Source organism: Sphaeramia orbicularis, chromosome 7 (genome assembly GCF_902148855.1).
Source record: "Sphaeramia orbicularis chromosome 7, fSphaOr1.1, whole genome shotgun sequence".
NCBI classification, from domain to species: domain Eukaryota; kingdom Metazoa; phylum Chordata; class Actinopteri; order Kurtiformes; family Apogonidae; genus Sphaeramia; species Sphaeramia orbicularis.
Window position 1 is genome coordinate 3,711,089 of NC_043963.1, and position 6,015 is coordinate 3,717,103.

Below are 6,015 nucleotides of genomic sequence, written 5' to 3' on the forward strand. Positions count from 1 at the left end.
CATGTTTGACACCTCTGATTTACAGGTTCTATCTAGTGGAAGTTTTTTTTTTTTTTAGTTTATTTTGAATATGCAACAAGACAAAGTAATCTTACTTAGTCCTTAGAAATAAAGCAAGTAGTAAGAAGCCATGGGAAAAAAAATAAAATAACATTATTCTATATTATATTATATAGTGAAGTGTCTTTGAGTGTCCAAAAAAGTACTGTATAAGAATGATGTATTATTACTATTATTATTATTATTATTATTATTATTATTATTATACATGACTTCATTTGCACATTCAAAAAGGAGTGTCAGGAAGTAGAACTTATTTAATCCCACCCCTTCTCCACACAACAGCCTATCCTTTCTTAACATTTAATAATCCTTAACATTTATAAATCCATTGTATAAATGTCCATAAACCAACATCTCTGTGGAATAACACCATCACATATATTGAAAACATGAACTAAACCAGCACTTTGATAATTTATGTATTTTCTGATTCATTTTAATAAAGTATGTCAGATTTAACACATTTCAAGTCTGAAGCACATATTTATTATATGACCTGAACACAAACCAACAGCGGAGGTCGGAGGCGCTTTTTCTTCTCGTGATACTAGAAGTGAAACCGAGTCACATGTCTGAGGAACAAGTCAGTAAGTCTCAAGTCTCAACCTTTAAGTCTCAGACCGATGATCTAAGGAGACAATCCAGGTAGCTGAGTGGAGTTTCAGCTAAAAAGTCCAGTCGAACCTCTGATCATCTGTCTGACATGGAAAAGAAAAGAAAAGAAAAGAAAAGAAAAAGAGCCACCAGTGACACAACGGTAAGAACAGATCTACTGTTCTCCAGCAGGAACAGAAAACTCCTGTTAGTTCAGCTTCTACATTCACACCAGTATGAGCTCCAGTGGGTCAGACCAGGAAAAGAACAGCATAAAAAAAACAAGAAATAATGAATACTGTAATAATCTGTCTTTGTTTCAGTGCAATAAAAAATGTAACTTATAAGAATATTTACATTTACAAACTATTCAAACAAAAAAACATGTGAATAACCACAAAAAACTGAAATTTGTTTAGAAAAATAAGTGGAATTTCAACAATATTATGCCTCTACTTTTCATTTCTGCATGTGTATTACAGATCAGATCTACGAAGACATAAAACATTTACAAACAGGCAGAATATTGGTAAAATTACACTGAATTTTCTTTCAACATTTCAGGTTGTTACTATTTGTTCAGATTATTGACGTTTTATTGTTAAAGGATAGTTTATATAGTTTACAGTTTTTTGCACAAAAACAAAGAGAACATTTTGGAGTTGTCATTATTTATAGGCATCATGTCATTTTTTTTCACATTAAACTAAGAAGAACATTTGGGGTCATTATTATTAGGCAAGAAGTATTGTTTTTGGTTTTGGTTTGTTTGTTTGTTCAGTTGAATTACTGAGGAATAATAATCCAATCAAGTAAGTGTCAAGTCCTAAAAACTGTGACTTAAGAATCTGCTTAGAACTGACACATCTAAAATATCAGATATATTAGACAGATTTTATTATTTGTATTTAGATATATATATATATATATATATATATATATATATATATATGTATGTATGTATGTATGTATGTATATATATATAGTGATGTTCCATCAGTGTTCTGTTTAATAATGTGACTGTGTTTGCTGTTCCTCTAGTTACATGTGTTGTCCTTTACTTCTGTTCTGCTTTTGTCTCTACCATTGTTGGTCTGTGCTGTTCTTTACCATTTGTGGTATTGTACTTTTATTCTTACCATTGTTGGTATGTAATTATTATAATGTAAGTTAACGGTTAACTGTTACCTGTGGAATGTACTTTGTTTCACACACATTTTGGTTCTATAATGTAAATACTGTTGAATGAGTTTATTCTAATTCGGTATAGGCTTATTTTGTTCATTGTTCTGGTTTGAAGTCTAAGAACAGGAGTGAGTATTTTAAATGTTATTATGTTAAGTTATTCTGATGATGAGAATGGGGGTGGGATTAAATAAGTTTTTCTTCTCCCCACTCCTTTTCGAGTGTAAATGAATGTATTTGGAATTTTTGAATTTGCATTTATTCTGTAAATGCTCAAAATAAACAAACAAATCCCATCTTGCCCTCGCTGTAAAGGCCAACCAGCTGATTATTTACACATGTTCTGGTCTTGTCCTAAACTCAGTACTTTTTGGGCCAACAGTTTTGGTGCTTATTCAACAATGTTTAAAGAAACATGTTGCCTAATCCCATGACTGCTTTATTCAGACTCAGACCTGAAACCTGCCCTCTTCAGGCTAAAGCTGCTGTGATCATTGCTTTTTTCCTCCTTAATTGCCAGACGTCTCATTCTCCTCTCCTGGAAGAAACAAGCCCCTCCAAACTTTACCAGATGGATTAGAGACACCATGCACTTCCTTAAACTTGAGAAAATTAGATATACTCTTAAAGGTTCCTTGCAAAAACTTAGAAAGACCTGGACTCTCTTCTTAGAATATTATGAGTTTACAAGAACCACTGAATAAGGATGAGTAACTGAATGGCGAGGCACCCCCCCCCCCCCACACCCTTTTTTTTTTCTTTTCTTTTTGTTTTGTTTAATTTTGAAACTTTTATGTCTTCCTTTTTTTTCTTTCCTTTCTTATTATGGGTGCCTTTCTATTTTCTTATCTGTGATTATTATGTCATATTTTGGGCACCTCTTTTGTAATCCTTTCATAATTATGAGAATTAAGTCCTCCTTGTAGATTCGAACTCGGTAGTACTAGTGGGATAATTGGGAGGGTATGACGGGGTGGTGGGGTGGGTCGGTAGGAAAAGGGCACATTCTCCTTATAGTTGTCCTCATTTAAATAATGTATGTATCCTATTTTTACAGAAACATTGTTTGTTACTGTATGTGTTCATTGAAAACTTTGATAAAAACTGTTAAACAAAAAAAAATAAACAAATAAATGAAATATATGATATATTGTGACATCTACTGTATAAGTGTTCGATGCAGATGCAGGAGCTGTGACAGAATTCACAAATGGATTCATGGTTTTACAACAGGATGATCACATATTCACAGTAGGTCCATGAAAACCTTCTGGACTTATTTTATTTTTACAGCAAAGGTTGAATTATAGTCTGATATATCTGACAGAAAAAGTCATTTTTCCTTCCGTTTTCTCTGTTTTGATATAATAACCTTTGAATTTACTCTGAGCTTTGATGAACATCGACATGATCAGTGAATTAAATATAAGAACATACATAAAAAATACAGAACGCAGAGGAAAATATAATGAATGGTGATTGATCACTAAGGGAAGATTCAATGTAGATAAAAGTTAATTTGGAAGTTGCCACAAACACAGTTACCTCTGCCAAGTGAAACAGTGGAGGAAATGTTTTCATCAGGGTTTGTCTGTCTGTTTGGTTATCTGTTAGCAAGATAACTCCAAAAGTTACGGACGGATTTGGATGAAATTTTAAGGAAACGTTGATTCTGGCACAAGGAACAAATGATTAAATTTTGGTGGTAATGGGGGGGGGGGGGGGGGGGGGGGGGGGGGCTGATCTGTCTTGGCGGAGGTCTGCGCTCTCCAAGTGCTATTTTAGTTCTAAACATATTCATGCTGCATCCATTAACACAGGGCTGTCAAACTCATGTTAGTTCAGGGGCCACATAAAGCCCAATATGACCTGGAGGGGGCCGGATCATTAAAATAATAACATAATAACATAAATAACATCAATTCCAAAATTTGTATGTCTAATTTCTATGTTTTAGAGTGAAAAAAGTAAGATTATATTATTAAAATTTTTACATCTACAAACTATCCTTTAAAAAAAGGTGGAAAAACATGAACAAACCATGACTAAAATGAAATTTATTAAGAAAAAAAGTGTAATTTTAACAATTTATGCCATTATTTGGCCCCAGCTTCTCATTTTTACATGTTCATTACAACATACAGATCACAGTGGATCTACAAATACACAAAACATTTAATAACAGACAGAATATTGGCACAGTTACTCTTAAATCTCTTAAGACATTTCAGGTTGTTCATATTTGTTCAGGTTTTTCACATTTTTTGTAAAAAGCTAGTCTGTAAATGTTAACATTTTTGTGTAATTTTACTTTTTTTACACTAAAAGAAAGAGAAAAATATGTGGTTTTTGTTATTTATAGTTTATTATGATAGCATTTTACTGGTCTGACCCACTTTAGATGGAATTGAACTAAATTTATTTTCACATCCTTGATTGTTAATATATTCAGTGTAATTTTTTTATTTTGACACCCCTGCATTAACACTTATATAGTCTTATTAACCCATAATTATGTTAAAATACCTCTTATAATAGTGACAATAGTAATATTAGTCATAACAATATGTAAGTAATAAGTAATATAAGTAATAATAATAATAATAATAATGAAACTAAATTAACAACATCAAACAAACATTGCACAACTTCCCCTGATGCTTAATGCTTTTATATTTTTTGGTAAAAAAAAAAAAAAAAAAAGAACAAAGTAACGCTTCCAATATTTAAATTCTGAACCTAATGAAGTGCAGACATTAAAGGTGAAGGTGACCTCAGCTGTTTACAACACTGATGCGAATATTATGAGAATAATGGTTCATCAGCTGCTTCAAAACAGAAACAATATGTTGTACAGCTACGAGGAGAAGTGAGAATGTAAAGAACAGATGAGAAGAAGGAAAACAGGGATGGAAGTGATGGGAAAAAGAGGAGACACAGGTGTGAGTCTGAGAGTCTGATTAGCTTTTGTGTTCAGCGACAGCTTTAATGACCAAACTGACAGAGAACGGACGAAGGAAAGATGAAATGTGAAAGGAACAGATGAAAAAAGAGGAAAACAGTGAGGGAGAAGATGATGTGGTGATGAAGGTCCAGATGTTCGGACTGGACTAAAAAACACACAAACACTGTGGAAAAAAACAAACTAAACATATTTATTTATCTACATTTAACAATATTTATTCTATTTGACTAGTACATATTGTACAAAGTGCTTTATGTGTGTACGAATGTGTGTGTGTGTGTGTGTGTGTATACACACATAGCAAGTTGATAAAACCCATATCTTTGCAGATATTAGTCATTTTGAATACAGTAGCCTTACAATCATGTTACTATGGCCATGATGGTTGACAGGAAGCTCAGTACCACGCTGCATGATGGGAAATGAAGTTAAAAACAGGACCAATGCATTTACTAACTTCAGTCCCTAGATATCGATATTAATGTATGAACTGTCGTTTACATTTGAAAGAATGATTTACTAAACAATTTTAATGTCCGTACTTATAAAACACAGACTCACATCTTTTGCCACAGTCAGCTCTGCCCAGAATCAGAACGAGCACATCTAGAACCTGTGGTTCCCCACAGGTCAACGCAACGTCGTTTTATAATAAATGGTATAAATCAGGTTCATTAGGAAGTTTCCATAAAAACCAGTGTCGTTCTTTAAGGGTCGATGATGGGATTTGTTTGATGTTTATTCCCAAAGCTGTGAAAAAACTCTGATCCAGGTGACGAAGGTCCGAATTAAAGAACCAAGAGTCAAGTGGAGAAAAGAGATTATGGAAAGATGGATTTAGGAGTGAGGAGGAAGAAGAGGAGGAAGAGGAGGAAGAAGAAGAGGAGGAGGAGGAGGGAGAGAAAGAGGAAGAAGATGAGGAGGAGGAAGATGAGGAGGGGGAGGAAGAAGAAGAAGGAGGAAGAAGAAGAGGAGGAAGAGGAGGAGGGAGAGGAAGAGGAAGAAGAGGAGGAAGAAGAAGAGGAGGAGGGGGCAGAGGAAAAGGAAGAAGAGGGGGAAGAGGAAGAGGAGGAGGAGGAGGAGGGAGAGGAAGAGGAAGAGGAGGAGGGAGAGGAAAAGGAAGAAGAGGGGGAGGAAGAGGAGGAGGAGGAGGGAGAGTATGAGGAAGAGGAGGAGGAGGAAGAGGAGGAGCAGGAGGAGGGAGAGGA